Source organism: Neolamprologus multifasciatus, chromosome 16 (assembly GCF_963576455.1).
Source record: "Neolamprologus multifasciatus chromosome 16, fNeoMul1.2, whole genome shotgun sequence".
Classification (NCBI taxonomy): Eukaryota; Metazoa; Chordata; class Actinopteri; order Cichliformes; family Cichlidae; genus Neolamprologus; species Neolamprologus multifasciatus.
The window spans coordinates 21,028,034-21,047,353 of NC_140454.1; the positions used below are offsets into that span (position 1 = coordinate 21,028,034).

The following is a 19,320-nucleotide window of genomic DNA, read 5'->3' on the forward strand; positions in this document are numbered from 1 at the left end:
CAATACAAATGTGAAAGCACCTCACAGAAATGTGAGAAAGCCAATCAGCAATTTTTTGAAGTTGGTCAAGGATCACTGTAGTACTTTAGTCAATGTAAACAAAAAATAGGCCCAGAGACCCAATCTGTAACCATCAAGCTACCACGGATAACAAAGGAAAGATTTGTACAACAAAATCTCATTGTATACACAAGCTGATAAAACTGCAGTTGGTTTGGTCACTAGCCCGTTGCTGCGGTCACCAGTAGCTTGTATAAATGACACTGACTTTCTGCAAACTGACACAAAACTTATCAAGCAGTACTGAAAACACAAAAGAAAAGGAGAATGTTCACCTTCAAAGTAAAGGTGAAACTTTTACTTTGAAAGCAAACCTTCTCTGCTTCTGGTCAGTGTCAATTTCAAGAGTCACTACAGTTCATTAAAAAAAAATTTCTTACCAGAGGTTATCATGGGTACGGCCTTAATTGGTGGTTAATAGGCTCCAACTCCCCTGCCACGAATGGATGGACGGATGCTGCAGGAATAAGTATAAACAGAAATGTAGGATCTTAAAAGCCTGTCCATCTTTACCTACAATTAAAGTTGGTTAAAGACTCAGTTAATCAGTAAAGTTGTAGTTTTACAAACCACCTACCTTAAACGTTTCTTTAAACATTGTTCAAAATATATCATTCATCAAGCGTTCTATATTAAATTATTATGGGACAGTTTAAAGGTAATTTAACACCAATTTCACTTCATGCTGGCCAAAGTATAATAACAATAATAATAATAATGATAATAACAAAATACTACTATTACTACTAATAATACTAAAAATAATAAAATAATAAAAATAAAACCAGATGGTATATTTGAAACTATTAAACAGCCTGCTGCTTACATAAACCGCTGTCTAAACTGTTCTACATTTAGTATAACATCGCAGCTATTGGATACAAGATTATTTTATAACTAAAATTACTGTAGGGCTTCATTTTGGTTTGGGCTGCATTTCAGCCACAACACATGCAATTAACTCAACTAATAAAGCAGTCATTACCTCAATAATCAGTATCAATAATTAAAAATTGACAAAAAAAAAAAGCCTTCACTCATACCATTACGTCTAATAACTCTAAATTAAATGCATCTGCAGAAGCTATATAAAATGTGTCATCTTGCAAATATTGAACGTTTTATGAGTTTCATTTTGTACTTTTCTCCCCAAAGTCACCTTGACATTAGTCCTTATTACTGAGACAGAGCAGCAACATTGGATAGGTGGAAAGCAAAGAGGACAGAAATAGAAACTAACACAAAGAACTCATTTTGTTTCGTAAGTAAATGTAAATTAGTCTCACATTCTGGTTGTAAAAAAAGGACTAAAAATGCCTAAAGGCCTACTTAAGATAAGCTAGCAGACTGTTAAATTAAGTTCAACTTAAAGCAGTCCAATTAGCCACTGGAGTTTGACCAGAATATTAAAGAAATTCAAATTAAAGTGTGGACAGGTAATGTTAATGAGCTAGAATGCGAATTATTTCTATTTTAATGTAGTTATTAAAGAAGACAGGTCCACACATAATCATCCATTCATATTAATGCTTCTTTTGAACACCATCATTTAATGTTTTACTGTAATGACCTGATCATTTTGGAATATTCTAGCAGCTTATGCGCATGCAGAGACACAGACACACAAAAACACATGTGGGTACATCCTGGACAGGTTACCAGTCTATCACAGGGCTAACAGTAAATCATTTGAGTAAATCTGACAGCACTGGTTAAAGCAAACAAAATATCCTAGCTTGGTTTGTTACTCTGCGAGTTGAAAAAAGCTTTTATTTAGACTTAATCGAAACCACAATCTTTTCGTTAACTACATCAATGTGGATTTGACCACAGACTATCGGTTTCCAAATTCTGGTCTCTGTCAGGCATTGTGTGGTGGAGGCGAGGAAGAAGGAACCCAAACGCAGGACTCGCAGGTAGGTGAAGCCGGGTGATTTATTGTCGATGCAGTGAACACACAGAACAGAGGTAGGAAATGGCTGGCTGGACGGACGACTGACTGACTGACTGAAGGACGGACTGAAAGGCTGGCTGGCTGACTGAACACAGGCGGAAACAACAACATAACCTCAACATCAATGACACGACAAAGAACGAGTAGAAACAGAAGACTTAAATACACAGACTGATGAGGATGATAATGAGAGACCGGTGAGTACACAGCTGAACATAATCTGGCTAATGGCACGAGACGAGGTGACACAGGAACAAACAGGAAATGAAACAGGCAGTGGCAAAATAAACTGAACATGAACAAAACGGAAAGCACTGGGTCACCGACCCAGGAACCCTGACAGTACCCCCCCCCCTTCAAAGGACGGCACCCGACGGCCAAAAGAGAAAAAGACCAGACAGGGTGGGCGGAGGGGGCCCAGGACGAAACAGTTCAGGCGGGCGGCCGCGACGAAACAGTTCAGGCGGGCGGCCGCGACGAAACAGTTCAGGCGGGCGGCCGCGAGGAAGGCGGCGGCGGCCGCCGCTGAGCCGGTCCGGTGGGCAGCCGGTCCGGTGGGCGGCCGGTCCGGTGGGCGGCCGGTCCGGTGGGCGGCCGGTCCGGTGGGCGGCCGCACCGGCGATGACGTCCAGAACGTGGCTGGGGCGACGGTGCGGCAGCCGCAGGACCAGGCGAAGCAGAGGCTGACGCCGAGGCCGAGTCTGGACCAGGCGAAGCAGAAGCTGAAGCAGAGGCCGAGTCTGGACCAGGCGAAGCAGACGCTGAAGCAGAGGCCGAGTCTGGACCAGGCGAAGCAGAGGCCGAGTCTGGACCAGGCGAAGCAGACGCTGAAGCAGAGGCCGAGTCTGGACCAGGCGAAGCAGACGCTGAAGCAGAGGCCGAGGCTGGACCAGGCGAAGCAGACGCTGAAGCAGAGGCCGAGGCTGGACCAGGCGAAGCAGACGCTGAAGCAGAGGCCGAGGCTGGACCAGGCGAAGCAGACGCTGAAGCAGAGGCCGAGGCTGGCCCAGGCGAAGCAGACGCTGAAGCAGAGGCCGAGGCTGGCCCAGGCGACGGCACGGGAGCCGGGGGTGACGGAGCCACAGCTTTAGGGCCAGCGGGCGCGGAGGCCCCTGGCGGGAGAGCGGCCGGGCCAGCGGGCGCGGAGGCCCCTGGCTGGCAAGCAGGAGGGCTCACAGCTGGCTCTGGGTGCTGTGGCTGCAGGTCCGGGAACTGAACTGACTGGACGGGAGGCGACTGGACTGACTGGACTACAGACTGGACAGACGGGAGGCGACTGGACTGACTGGACTACAGACTGGACAGACTGGAGGACGGGAGGAGACTGGAGTGGAGGCTGAACAGCAGGTGAGGGAACTGACTGGAGTGGAGGCTGAACAGCAGGTGAGGGAACTGACTGGAGTGGAGGCTGAACAGCAGGTGAGGGAACTGACTGGAGTGGAGGCTGAACAGCAGGTGAGGGAACTGACTGGAGTGGAGGCTGAACAGCAGGTGAGGGAACTGACTGGAGTGGAGGCTGAACAGCAGGTGAGGGAACTGACTGGAGTGGAAGCTGAACAGCAGGTGAGGGAACTGACTGGAGTGGAAGCTGAACAGCAGGTGAGGGAACTGACTGGAGTGGAAGCTGAACAGCAGGTGAGGGAACTGACTGGAGTGGAAGCTGAACAGCAGGTGAGGGAACTGACTGGAGTGGAAGCTGAACAGCAGGTGAGGGAACTGACTGGAGTGGGGAAGCTAAGGGATGAACAGAGGTTGGCGATGCTAATGGCTGAGCTAATGACAGAGTTACCGAGGGGGATAAGATTGCAGCCTGGGCTAATAAGGCTGGTGCCTGAGCAGGGGACACCTCAGCTAGCCTAACCAGGGACAGTGCGAGGGCGTGAAAGACTGGATCAGGAGGAGGATGAAGAGGTGAAGTAGTAGGTGAACCAGTTAGCTCTTCCAAGCCTCTAGGGTGGCCAGGCTGGATTGAGGCTGCCCTCAGCCTGGGTGCTGGGACAGGCACGGGAGGTGGCTGGACACCAGTCACCCCCACCCGGGAAACAAGAGCGGATGTGGAGGTAGGCTGCGTCGCAGCTGCCCTCCTCCTGGGAGCTGGTACTGGTGTGGGTGTAGGCCGGGCCCTAGTCATCTGAGGTGATGAAATGGCTGAGGAGGAAGGCCGAATCTGGGCTGCCGTGCTGGTGGGAAATGGCTGAGTGACGGGTGTGGAAATAGTGACCGGGTGTGTGATACTGGCAGGTTTATCCGGGATTAGTCTGTTTCTTCTGCCACCACGATTTACAGTCTTTGCGGGAGCACAGCAGAAAAAATCTTCCCAGTCTACATCATCCAGGAGGGAATCTCCCCATGAATCGGAGATGAGTCCCTTAGTTAATCTGGGTGAAGTGTCAAATGAGGAGGGTGGAAAACAGTTACCGGAACTCACCACCGGGAGTTGTTGACGGCGTGTGCGCCGCTTTCTCCGGGAAGAGGAAGCGGCCGGGGTAAACAGCTGAGCCTCTGGCGCGGTAGCCTCCATTGAGCCGAGGTGGGAGGCGTAGCCGCGGAGCCGTGGCGAAGGTGGAGGTCCGGCGAATGAGGCGGCGGGTGTGTGAACGAGGATCGGAGCGGCCGAAACGCGGCATGAAACGTCCGCTCTCCGCGGCAAATGCTCCGGGGCAGGTGAGGCAGCAGGTGGGGGAACGCGGCGTCTCCGAGGCCCGCCCAGAGCCAGGCGAGTCCCCTCGAAGACGTGCTCTCTCTCCGCGAAGAGCCGCTGTTTTCCCCTGACCACCTCTGCCCAACGGGAAAGCGCTGCCACCTGCCGCTCGTAGAGGTCCGAGTCCGCTGGGTCCCAATCGTGTCTTCGTGGCACGGGTCGTGTCATTCTGTCAGGCGTTGTGTGGTGGAGGCGAGGAAGAAGGAACCCAAACGCAGGACTCGCAGGTAGGTGAAGCTGGGTGATTTATTGTCGATGCAGTGAACACACAGAACAGAGGTAGGAAATGGCTGGCTGGCTGGACGACTGACTGAATGAATGAAGGACGGACTGAAAGGCTGGCTGGCTGACTGAACACAGGCGGAAACAACAACATAACCTCAACATCAATGACACGACAAAGAACGAGTAGAAACAGAAGACTTAAATACACAGACTGATGAGGATGATAATGAGAGACCGGTGAGTACACAGCTGAACATAATCTGGCTAATGGCACGAGACGAGGTGACACAGGAACAAACAGGAAATGAAACAGGCAGTGGCAAAATAAACTGAACATGAACAAAACGGAAAGCACTGGGTCACCGACCCAGGAACCCTGACAGTCTCTAATGTAAAAGTTTGTAGACCTCACCAGCACGCCTAAACCTTCCATCGACTCTAAGGCAGTTTAAAGATGTGGTACTTCTTTCATTAAAAACATTAAATTTTCATAAAATGGAGACCAGCCAAAAGTTACAATGCCAGCACAACATAATTGGGAAAGTAATGAAATGTGATTTCTGAGAAGTGGTTAAAATTATTCTTCAGAAATGATTCACTGAAAAACTGTTAAATAATGAGTCAGTCATTAGTGCTTTTCTTGAAAGATCCATTTAATTCTTACAAGTTTCGAAGGGCCACTTAGATACGCAACTTCACAGGATTAAAAAGCGTGTGCACCACCTCTTCAAAGAATGGTTCTGACACGTGTGGATAGCTGGGTGAACTTTAACTCCATCTGTTAACTGGAATTAGTTATAGCTGTTCTAGAGTCTGCTAGCCCTCTGTTAAATGTTGAAATGGACCTCTTCACTGCCATCGTGCTTGTGGTGCCTTTTGGAGCAATTTGGAGTCATTTTACAAATATATGGCCTGCTATTTGGTTTAAACTGTCCAAGAATTTTACTTGTGGAGAGTGAAAAATAAATAAAAATGAGGGACTTTTGCTAGCTGTCCTTGATTTTACTTCTACTACTACTTTCTAGCAACAGTGGCAAGAGTACAGACTTCTTTTTTTTTTTTTACTTAATTAGAACTACAGATACCTGTGTTTAAAAATACTCAATTAAATACTGAACTACTGAAGCAACTTATTTACTTAAGTAAAAAAAAAAAGTACAGGCTCTGAAATGTACTAACAGTAGGAAAGTAAAAAGTAGCTCTTTGAAGGACAGTTCTAATAACCCTTTTTGTAAAAACGTAACTGAACTTGTGCTATAGTAATATAATATATTAAAAAACAATATTAGTACATGGAAAGGAAAATATTATTTCAATCTAAATTCTAATTCTCATGAAAGATCCAATCTGTTATGTAGGACTCATATGGTGAAAAAGTTTTTTTTTGTTTTGTTTTGTTTTGTTTTTTAAAAAAACAGCTATTTTCTGTTGCCTGTGTTGTAAAGGGTGACTCTGCCTCCACAACTAAACAGGAAAGTTTGTACAGTCGGGGGTTACAGTTGGATGCCTGAGCATAGGGAAAACAATCACAACTCACAGTAATTTCTAATGTGAGCTTCAACAGGTTTTCTTAGTGTACATGCTGTGATCAACCGACCTGCTGCTCTTCGTGGATTTACAAAGCTAATTTCAACAATATGTAAGCAGTTTCATGAGCCATCTTGACTGATATTCATCCCCTACACTGACACTATACTGTTTATACTATTTTTATGCTAGATAATACACAGTTGGTATAAAGTTGCAATTCAGTTAATTAATGGAAGCATCATCAGCGTAAATGCAAATTTATCTCTGCTACACTTGATGTAACTAAAATCTGACCGTCAGCACCACAGCCACTGTGTATCAATCCAACACAGAGCTTTACTCTGAATTCACCACGGTATTGCAAACTAACCTGTTTATTTTGGAAGGAAAAAAAAACTACCCAATGTTTTCATACAACACTGAATAATAAAGTTAGTATAATTTGTTTTGCAGGACTTTTGACAAAATGAACATACATAATTTATCAAAACACATGATATACAAATCAAATATATGAATTTTTTTAAAAATTCTGTAAAAATATTTAAATTTTTAATCTGCAGATTTAATTCACGTTTGACTGAGTAGCCCTTACCATTAAATACAACCCCTCTCTTCCTCTCCAGCTCTTTTCTTTCTCGCCCTGGGAAATACAGCAGCTGGACTTTTAGCTAGCGACACAATGTGCGAGAAACTGCAGACAAACAGTTTGCTGACGTTTCTTGAGCAGACAGAAACGTTACATTTGAAATTACAGTATCTCCTAATTTAAAACTCCCCTCATGCGTCCCCAATCTTCTGTAGAGCTAGCTAGATGCTAGTAGCACAAACACAACTTGGACACCTGCACTCCTTCCGGCCTCCTTTAACTGCCCTACGACTGAACTCGGCTTTAAAAGGTAAGGAGTAGAAAGTACAGGTATGTGTTTAAAAATGTAGGGAGTAAAAGTAAAGAGTTGTCGGTAATGCTCAAGTAAAGTACAGATACCTCGGTGGGCTGGTTTTAAACTTGGCTTTTTGTTGGCCGTTTTGTGTCCACACTAAAAAATACAGACAACTATGGCTGTAATTCAGGGTCTGCAGCCTTAAAGGCCGCATTTTAAGGCCGCTTATGTCACAGCGACGCGACGAAAGCTGTCCCAATTCGAAGGCTGCTCGAAATGCGCCCTTCATTTCCCTGAATTTTAAGGACGTGGCGGTGTAGACTTCGTTGCCCAACATATCCCAGAATGCATAGTGCATGGGTGTGGATAATTTTGCAGGAAAAAACGGCGGATGAGCCTGAAGAGTAAACTTTAAGTAAGTACTGACAGTGTTGGGAAGGTTACTTTTAAAATGTATTCCATTACAGAATACAGAATACATGCCCCGAAATGTATTCTGTAACGTATTCCGTTACGTTACTCAATGAGAGTAACGTATTCTGAATACCTTGGATTACTTAATATATTATCATGCTGTTTACAACTACATGAATGTACTATTGCTGTGATTTATTACTGTTACTGAAGGTCCGCGGCTCCGAACCGTAGTAAAGGGACCTCTGGCTAATACGGTGGGTTCTGTGTCGGGCTCGTAGCTGAAAACTAGCTTTACTTTGTTGTCTGGATCAACTTTGCTAGCGAGAGACAGAGAGAGGCTTTGAAAGGCTGCTCCAACGGAACTTATTGTTTTTGGAGGAAAACACGAACACGGTGTACAGTCGAGTCTTAATAGCTAACTTACAACTGGGCTCGTCAGGCTCTCTTCTCTGCAGTGGTTATTATTATATTTACATGCTTCCAGCTCCCGTTTTGCTCGATGACAGCTCCTACTTTTCCTTTTTCTCCCTCCCTCGCTCACAGACACATAACGTGTATGGCAGTCCATTCTCCCTGCAGCACGGACTACACTGCCTATGATGCTACATTCTTTAGAGCTATACCTGTAGCATTCTGCCTGTTAGCTTAGCACAACAACAACAAAAAGGCCTCTCTCACCCAGGAAACACGCAGAGAGAGCGTCACCCTGTAACCATGGCAACCGTAACGCTGCCGCCTGGAACAACAGAACGTAGCTGTCAAACAAAACCCAAACAGGCCTGACCCGCGACAATATGAAACAGGAAAGTACCGCCGTGTAATCCATTTATTTCAACAAAGTAACTGTATTCTAAATACCACCTTTTTAAACGGTAACTGTAACGGAATACAGTTACTCATATTTTGTATTTTAAATACGTAACGGCGGTACATGTATTCCATTACTCCCCAACACTGAGTACTGAATATTATGTCACTTATTTATGTGCAAATGTTTAATAACGAAGAACATTAAAACATTACTGTTGGCCACATGTCGGCAAAGTTATGTGACATTAGTGACGTTTGTACTAACTTGGTTTTAAAGCCTTTACTTTAAAATATACGCTGTTCAATAGCTGAGCTTAATCTTACAGAGAATGATCAAAGCTCATGTAGAAACAAACAAACAAATGAACAAAAGATTTTCTCCTTCATTTCTGTCAAACAAAGCTGTATGAAACGTTTCCAGCTGTTAGTATCATGGTTGCTAGGCAACCTGGGCAGCGCAACGGAGGCTAGACCGTCCCATTTCACAAGCCTCCCATTTCCGGCCTTAGCGGTCTTTAAGTACGCGGCCCTTGAGGATCGTTGAGGCTGTGTACTTTAAGGCTGCAGACCCTGAATTGGGATACAGCCTATGTTCCCTCATTAGTCCTCAGCAGCAATTATGTAATCGGCATGCCTGAGGAGGACACTGAGCAGATGTGCCTATGCAGGTCAGACTTTTGGTAGTACCCCATATATGTCTTTGCAACCAAAAAGAGGTAATTCATCAGAGGTATGTAAACCTACTGTCTTATAAAATTATTGTAACATTAAAAATACTAATTATTACTGTGCTGAATTTGTCTTGTCCTTTGAGAAACTTTGAAGATAATTTTGTCAACTTGGACAAACTAAGATAAATATCTCAGACTTCCCATCATATCATTAAGCTGTAAATGCAGTTTTTCATGTTGACATTCTTGAAAATCTAATTGAGAAACAGTGGTGGGGACTCTTGAAACAGCAACCTGAGACTGGTAGAACAAGAAAATCATTCATATCTTCGCACTCAAACAACAAACACATTGTAAGTGCCTGATGTGAATGTAATGTTTTTGGTTGATGAGGCACAACGTTTTTGTGCAAAATAGTGTCTTTTGCCAGCTCTGTGTGAAATTTCATATAATCTGAATTTTTAAAAAAAAATGTAGACAGGGTTATTTATTCTACATTTACCATATACTGCAAGCTGAATAGATTAAGTTGGATCTTACACATTTAAAAATTACATTTGTTGCAGAGTGAGAATATTGTAGGTATATAGTGGGTTAATATGTAAATCCCACTTTCCAGTCCAGGTAATGTCTCCTCCTGGAAAACCAATGAAAGTGTGAAATTTCAGCCTCAAATTAGTTTGAAACACCCTTTGGTGTGCATTTTACAGTTGGTAAAATAAGATTTGGGTTTTATACACAATGTTTTAGTTGAAATATTCATGTCAACTTTAGCGAGGCTTTCACTTTGTTGATGCAGGAGACTACATGCAACAAAAGGAAAGCCTTTGCTGCAGCAGTCCAAATAAAATTTAATTAAAAAAAAAAAAAATCCAACAAACTAGAACCCAAACAACACAAAGTGTGACAGCAAAAACAGAGGAGGGCATGGCAGACACTTTGCTAAAGACTAAGGGGAAGACAGGAACATAAATACACAGAGGAGTCATTAATCAACAAGAAACATGAGCAGAAGACCGATGAAAGTAATTAACACATGAGAACAATCTGGGAATTCAGCAGAAAACGGAGACAGGAAGTAACAATTACAGGACAATGAAGAAAAAAGAATCTTCAAAGTAAAAGCGAAAGTAACCAAAATACAAATGGCAAGGAAACAAGAAAACAGTAAAAAGGGAACACGAGAGGGCAAAGAAACTAAAGCTAAAACAAGACAAAGAGGAAGTGTAAGATGATAAAATCAAAGCAGGTCTGGAAGATCTAAACTCAAAAGACTAAAACTCTAATATTCAAGAATAATAAAGAAATCCAAACAGGAATAACCAAGAAATAAAAACTGTCCAAATACAAAGAACTTCATAATATGACAACATATATATATATGTGTGTGTGTGTGTGTGTGTGTGTGTGTGTGTGTGTGTGTGTGTGTGTGTGTGTGTATGTGTATATATACAGTGGGGCAAAAAAGTATTTAGTCAGCCACCGATTGTGCAAGTTCCCCCACTTAAAATGATGACAGAGGTCAGTAATTTGCACCAGAGGTACACTTCAACTGTGAGAGACAGAATGTGAAAAAAAAATCCATGAATTCACATGGTAGGATTTGTAAAGAATTTATTCGTAAATCAGGGTGGAAAATAAGTATTTGGTCACCTCAAACAAGGAAAATCCCTGGCTCTCACAGACCTGTAACGTCTTCTGTAAGAAGCTTTTCTGTCCCCCACTCGTTACCTGTATGAATGGCACCTGTTTGACCTCATCATCTGTATAAAAGACACCTGTCCACAGCCTCAACCAGTCAGACTCCAAACTCCGCCATGGCCAAGACCAAAGAGCTTTCGAAGGACACCAGGAAAAGAATTGTAGACCTGCACCAGACTGGGAAGAGTGAATCTACAATAGGCAAGCAGCTTGGTGTGAAAAAATCAACTGTGGGAGCAATCATCAGAAAATGGAAGACATACAAGACCACTGATAATCTCCCTCGATCTGGGGCTCCACGCAAGATCTCATCCCGTGGGGTCAAAATGATCATGAGAACGGTGAGCAAAGATCCCAGAACCACACGGGGGGACCTGGTGAATGACCTGCAGAGAGCTGGGACCAAAGTAACAAAGGTCACCATCAGTAACACACTACAACGGCAGGGAATCAAATCCCGCAGTGCCAGGCGTGTTCCGCTGCTGAAGCCAGTGCATGTCCAGGCCCGTCTGAAGTTTGCCAGAGAGCACATGGATGATACAGCAGAGGATTGGGAGAATGTCATGTGGTCAGATGAAACCAAAGTAGAACTTTTTGGTATAAACTCAACTCGTCGTGTTTGGAGGAAGAAGAATACTGAGTTGCATCCCAAGAACACCATACCTACTGTGAAGCATGGGGGTGGAAACATCATGCTATGGGGCTGTTTTTCTGCCAAGGGGACAGGACGACTGATCCGTGTTAAGGACAGAATGAATGGGGCCAAGTATCGTGAGATTTTGAGCCAAAACCTCCTTCCATCAGTGAGAACTTTGAAGATGAAACGAGGCTGGGTCTTCCAACATGACAATGATCCAAAACACACCGCCCGGGCAACAAAGGAGTGGCTCCGTAAGAAGCATTTGAAAGTCCTGGAGTGGCCTAGCCAGTCTCCAGACCTCAACCCCATAGAAAATCTGTGGCGGGAGTTGAAAGTCCGTGTTGCTCGGCGACAGCCCCAAAACATCACTGCTCTTGAGAAGATCTGCATGGAGGAATGGGCCAAAATACCAGCTACTGTGTGTGCAAACCTGGTAAAGACCTATAGTAAGCGTTTGACCTCTGTTATTGCCAACAAAGGTTATGTTACAAAGTATTGAGTTGTATTTTTGTTATTGACCAAATACTTATTTTCCACCCTGATTTACGAATAAATTCTTTACAAATCCTACCATGTGAATTCATGGATTTTTTTTTTTTTTCACATTCTGTCTCTCACAGTTGAAGTGTACCTCTGGTGCAAATTACTGACCTCTGTCATCATTTTAAGTGGGGGAACTTGCACAATCGGTGGCTGACTAAATACTTTTTTGCCCCACTGTATACACACACACACATATATATTCTTTCTCCTTGTTTAGAGTTAGATAAGCTTTACTGTGAGGGAGCATCACGACTGTGAAGGTTTTTTTTCTTTACAAAACAGCTTGACAACGATGAGTGAAAATCAAAAATAACAATATTCAAAAAATTCAATAATTAAAAAATCCATAGTTTCAGCCTTTCACACTGTCTTTCAAAGGTTTCTTAATTTTAAAACTTGCCACAGTCATACAAATATGTTATTCATTCAATTACATCAGTTTTCAAGAACTTTACACATTCACCGCAACCAGACTGTTGTGATAATTGTGACCACATGGTGGCATTAGAGGAATATCTGATTGAATCTTCAGAACAAAACATTTCCATAGCATGTTTCTGAAATCTCTGCTTTTAGGCCAACTACTTTTTTAGTTTAGTTAAGCTATTTTAATTTCACTCACAGCATACATTACAAACTGACCAATAAGGGCAAATGTTTAAATAATTCAAAAAGGTACTGTACAGTAGTAATTTTTAAGAGAGGGAGAGAGAGAGAAACATAATTATAGTATTTTTTTCTGTGCATATTTTTATGGAATTGAAACAGCAGTTTGTTGTTACAGGAATCAAACCCAAAGTATTTTATTCTATATAATTAAATTAAACAATCAAATGAGCACATGATTACTTATAGGTTTCCTTAGACTAGAAACTAACGCTGTTTCCCATTTCAGGGTCTGCACGCTTGAAGTACGCATTTTAAGTGCGGTTACGTCACCGCCACGCGACGACGGCTGTCCCAATTCGAAGTGTACTTGAAATGCATACTCCAAATGCGCCGTCGATTTCCCCAAATATCAAGCGTGGTCCGGTGCACGCTTCGTGGTCCCATATATCCCACAATTCATAGCGCGGCGGTGGGTGTGGATAATTTTGCCGCAAAATACGGCAGAAGGGAGCGGCCGAAAAGTGAACTGTCAAAAGTAAGTACTGAATATGACGTCACTTATTTATGTGCGAATGTTTAATAATGAAGAACATTAAAACTTTGCTGTTGGCCACATGTCGGCAAAGTTATGTGACACTAGTGATGTTTGTACTTTCAGCATTAACTTGGTTTTAAAGCCTCTACTTCTAAATATACATATAGTCGACCTTAATCTTACAGAGAATCTGATGATTTTATGGATAATTAAAGTCAGTCATATATCCACAAACACAACAAGCTGAAAGTCAGTGATATAGATTATATATATATATATATATATATATATATATATATATATATATATATATATATATATATATATATATATCTCATAATAATCTGACAATACTATAATATTGGCCATATTATATTTACATTACCATAGTGAGATGACTTTAGTCTCATGAACAACATTAACTAATTATTATTTACTAGCTAATCTTAAATGACTGTTCAGTACAGAAATGAAGCCCTTGAATCATGTTTTACAGTCCCGTGGTCTCAGCCTCAGATACTCAACTAATCAAAGTGATGTCATGACAAAATGAATGACCAACAAAACAATTTTCTCCTTCATTTCTGTCAAACAAAGCTGTATGTAACGTGTCTCGCGGTTAGTATCATGGTTGCTAGGCAACCTGAACAGCACGACGAAGCATATACCGTCCCATTTCACAAGCCTCTCACTTCCGCACTTCTCGTACTTATAGTACGCACCGTACGTAGTACGCGTAGTGCGTAGTAAGCGTGCAGACCCTGAAATGGGACACAGCCTAAGACTAGCAAGGGAACCAAGTGGACCAGGAACACATAACAACATGGGACAACAAGCAGAGGAAGAGACAGAGCACTAAATACACAGAGGTTAACAAGGGGATGGGAAACAGGAGGGAAACACAGCTGGAACTAATCGGACTAACAAGCCAGGGAACATAATGCACACAGGATAGGAGACTATGAAAATAAAGCAGGAAACAAGAGACACACAAGGACACGGACTGACTGAATACAGGGAACAGAGGAACAGACATTGACTGATGAATAAACATGGAGACAGAACTTAGCATACTTGTTAGACATGACAGACTACACAGGGAGGCACAAAAGAGAACAGACTAAAATAAACAAGAATCTAAGAACTAGGAACTAAACTGAAATTAAATGAGAACATAAGGAACATATAACACTGGGTCATAGACTCAGTACCATGACAGTTTGCCTCGCATCTTGCTGGGATTATGCTTCAACTGAAATCCTAAAAAGGATAAGCTGCAGGTAAATAGATGGATGGATGCAGTAAGAGAACTGGATATCTTCATGGCAGTAAGACTGTCAACAAGTAATCAGAAAAAACTCGAGATGTTATCCAAACATTTTAAAGATATTTGGAGAGTCGTTGTCAACATAACTAGAAGCTTTATTAATCATGCAACAGTATTTAAAGCCACGTGCTTCCCAACATGATATTTCACCACAAATGAGGTGATTTGAAAAAATGACAGGCAACACCACCAGCTCATCTACCTTGCCTGAGAGTGAAGTATTGTATCAAACACTAAAAAATAACCTCTGAGGGGGGAAGAGTCGTGTGTGTGACCACATAAATATAAGTCCAAAATAAAACCAAATATAAGAGAATGATGGCCTAGATGGTGACAGACAAGTACTTCATATTGGTTTAGAAAAATGATTAGGAGAAACTACAGGTTGGTCTGTGCTGGGTTGATGTTCGGAGTTGTGAGATTAATATTTTTCCTAAATGTCGAACAAAGTGGAAGGGTTCAGTACAGAAAGTTTTAAATAGTGTCAGTAACACTGCTAATCTGCACACATGAAATCAATATTTCTTAATGTTATCACTTTTGTCTCCTCTCTGTTGCATCTCCTAAAAATATGTCCCAGATTAAAGTTTGTCAATTTTAAAATGGTTGGGGGAAATGGGATTTGGTAGCAGCAAAAGCTGCTACACCCACATAATATCCAAATTCAGCTAATAACATAAAGAAAGGAAGGAAATGACAACAACTGAAGAAAGAACTTGCCAACCTTGTCACACTTACAGGAGAGTGCTGTCAAGTCATACTACTGTACTACCTGTGTGGAATGATGGAGAGGCAAATGATTAACAGTGACGTGATTTGAAGCCAACACACACTGCATTCAGTAGATTACACAAGACGGCTTCAACTTTGACGTGAAAGTGGAAATAGACAGGGAGATTCAAGGAGACGCTTCTGTAGGGCTTAAGGGAGCCTCCTGCTGAGGTCACCAGCTAAGGTCTTTGACTGAAAAACCCTCTAGCCCAAAAGACTTAAGATAGAGATCATAGATAAATGCTACTGATTCCAACAAGAAGCTTCAAAGGATAGTAGGTATCAATGTGTTTTAGTTTAAACTCTTAAATATTTTCCCCATTTTCTTTAAGTGCATTAGATGGCGCCATTGTCCTTTTATTGTGGTTATTTTCAACCCACAGTCATATTCACATATTTTTAATCACCAATAGTGATTAGAGCACTCTCCAAAATTGATAACATTAGGCTGAATAGGGTTTCTATTTTAATTTAAAGCATGTTTCATGACAAGCTTTTGATGTGTGACCACTTTTTTCTATAATCATTAATACTATATGTGAGCAGGAATTGATGTTGGCTTATATAACAACCTCACAGCTGAATAAATATTGTTAACAGATAAAAGAATCAGTAACTACATCACAAATAATGCACCAAAAATTAGCTTAAGGTTATTTAGAAGACTAACATGAATATAAGTATAACCGTATGACAGTACTTATGCTCAATTGCACGGCCAAACCATGCAAGAGATAGCTGGATCCTTTTGTGGATGTAAATAATCTTCTCTTGTGACACTTCCTGACTCTGTAAAGGCTGATTTGTTTGTTTCATGTACCCGCACAAGTCCAATGTTGTCATCTTAAATGAAGATCCATGGCACTAACAGGCTTACATCCTGCAGCCGCTTTGCCTTAATGTGTTCTTGGTGCACTGAAGGATCACCGTGCATTCTCTATATGTGTATGTATATATGCTTTATAGCTTTTCCCACTTTTATGAAGGATATCAGTGGCAAGCACACAGTGTCTTAATTTTGTGTAGGTAAACTATAAAGACTGCCACACTTAAAAAGTATATGGAGTATAAAGCAATAATATAAGTACAGACACAGTAGTGGAAACATCATCACAGAGAAATTCATTTTTCCCCTTTTGGCTCTGTTGATTTCTTTACTTTTTAACTATTAACCTGCACTGAAAAGAAAGATGGTGCTTAATGTAATAAGTAAAGTTTTTTATCCAAAGCCCTTTGATCCTGAGCACGCCTGTATATGATGTATCCAAAATGACACACGCATATATGTCGTTAATAGCGGCCATATAAACTGCTGTTTGTGCTGATGTTGAAAGGCAGGATCTCAGACTGCGAAATTTATTTGCATCTGTAGTTTGAATTGTTTCGATATGAATTTAAAACCAGTCCCCGGTGTACAGTACGAACAGCATGAGGTGTTATGGACGAAAGAGAGAAGCACTTTTTCACAACCCCTGCAGAGCAAGGTGGCCTGCGCTCCATATCAAAACGGAAAATCTTCTACACCTGACAGAGCTCGTCTGACAGGAGAGCAGTGTGTCATTATAGGTGACTCATTATCTGCTCTCCTTGCTGCTTGTGTGTGTATGTGTGTTCTTCCCTGCGCATTAGTTTGTGTGTGTATGCACACGTTTGATATGGCATTTTCCCTTTTTGAGTATACATAGCAATTATGGAGGCATCGTGTTTAATACAAACATTGTGTTACCAACAAAATGGGAGGCAAGTTTCATAAAGGTAAAATACAGCAGTGAGCATTAAAGTCAACACAACAGTTCTCTGACCTTCACCACATGTTCGGTAATTATCCTCGTATGTTCTCTCAAAGTGTGACAGTGTCTCTCTTTCTCTTTGCTCTCCCTCTGTATGTTTGCAGGTGTTTAACTCACCTGTAATATGACTAAACCTTCATGTGACTCTGCCTTTACCTGTCCTAATCCCTCGTCTTATTATTTAAAAAGGTGGTGTGGACTGAAAAACACAGCCTTCTTCACTGGAGTGGCTGTGAGGATGATTTTAATTAGCATAATTGCAATGACCATGTGGACTGAGATTATTGTGTGGCTGCTAGGCTGTCTGTTCTATTGTAGCTCCTCTTAGAGCCTGTGGATTGCTCATTGACTCACCCAGCAGTAGCGTTTCCTAGCAACGCCTCTTGAATGTACTGTACAGTACTTCCCCATCTCATGGGCGCCTTTAATAATCTGCTTTGCCATTTCCATGTAAGCTTTGTTACTGCTTACTGTACGGAGCATTTGAAAAGTGTGATTTTCTTGCTGCTGTCCACACAGAATGTGTGCAACAAACGGTGCTGATTCGTAGGATAAAATGCCGTTTGCAGCAGGGCTTTTCCATGCGTGCAAGCGAATTAACGTGATGCGGGAATCCAAGGACTTCAGCTCATACAGTGAGGGGGGAAATGCTGATTGCTCATAATGAATTGCCATTAATGATAACGCTGTTCAGCTGAAGAACAGCTTTGACCCGGGCAATTTTATTAACTGTACCACATGCCTGATAGACAGTTTTAATAACTGGGGCTAATTTCACTGAAAGACCTCACAGTCAAGATGAAGCTCCCTGAATGTAAATGTTGTGGTGTTACACAACTTAACCATGCAATGGCCTCAGTTTATGCTGCACAATTTAACTAACAAGTAATTGCGATACTCCACAAAATCAGTGCACAAAGGAGTGCATCTGACAGCCAGGAGCCGAGGGCAGCAGCAAGGTTATCTGTGTGCAGGTGATGAATCCTGGTATCACATGTATTGTTGCTGCCTGAGTTCTCGCTGATGGACAGCTTATATTCTCCGGGACAGGAGATCATGAGTCTTGCTGCCTTGTAAAATTGTGACTGAGTTGCTCTAAATCACCGCACAGAGAATGTGTCTGTGTGTGGGTTGATACGTAGACCTCAAAGCTTTGGTTTTGGCATGGAATTAAAGTGCGTATGCCCTTTTGTTTTATATTTTTATTTTCCATCCCCCTCACTTCTATCTTCTTACCTTTATCCTGGGTGATGTGTTTGTATCTTACCACTGTTATGACGCATCCCTTCATGCACAGCCAGCTTATTCAGGGTTACACACACAATAATCAGCTGTTATTGTCTTATTAACTGGACACATATAAATATTAGCATCCACAGCACCAGGAAGAACCCTTTGTTTTCCCTACTTCCTTTTCACTTCTCTGCTCGTCCACCCCTTCACATTGTTTTGTTTTATTCATGTCTTTCTCTGAACTTCCGCGATTTCCTGGCTGCCACATCCGACATCCTTGTGTCGCGCACACACAGTTCCTCTAATTCTGCTTCAGTTGCTTTTATATTCTTTCTTTCTCTCTTCACCTGTTTCTGTTCACTGCTTTTCCCTGCGGTGAAGATGTCTCCCATCTGGCTGACTTCACAGCAGACTGACAGTCTCTTGCAGCTCTCTTGTGACTCCTTGCTCCTAGTGCCCACTGCCAGAAGCTCTACAGAAATAACACAGGTAAATTTCTTTTAATATAAGAAAGGCCAAAATTGCAAAACTTGGGTTAAAATCTGCTGATTAAAGAACTTAGCCTTAAGTATTCTAACACAGGTAAAACAAAGCACAATACTTTCTGGAGTTGTGTAAATAAGGCATTTTATATCTTTTGTAATATAAAGTTTTGGTCAGAAGGGTTCATACACTTATCATGGGCATGAATGTCATGGTAATTTTGGGCTTTTCTTTGCCCTGTTCATTTTCCAGAGTGGGATTAGTGTACAGCATACATTTTGAATGATTTTTCTAAAGAAAAAAACAAAATCTGCGTGCACAAGTTTAAATTGGTAGCCAAGCTTCTGGCTTAATTCTGGCTCAATATTTGAACAATCCTCTTGGCAGAATTGGTTTAATTGGTTGGTTTCCTGGCGTAGACCCAGATGTTTTAGTC

At 42.1% G+C, this 19,320-nt stretch overlaps 1 protein-coding gene across 4 annotated transcripts in view; it reads right to left on the bottom strand.

Annotated features, from left to right (window-relative positions):
- Positions 1–7,744, bottom strand: part of LOC146500772 (uncharacterized) — a 112,024-nt gene extending 104,280 nt beyond the window's left edge. For 3 of the 4 annotated variants that reach the window (XR_014869754.1, XR_014869755.1, XM_085135030.1), the window contains exons 1-2: positions 7,066–7,744; positions 441–517 (exon numbers count right to left, since the gene is read on the bottom strand). The gene's annotated coding sequence lies outside the window, so the exon portion shown is untranslated. The remainder of the gene's footprint in view (positions 1–440; positions 518–7,065) is intronic. The other variant, XM_085135031.1, reaches the window with a different exon arrangement.
- Between the last annotated feature and the right edge of the window lie 11,576 nt (positions 7,745–19,320).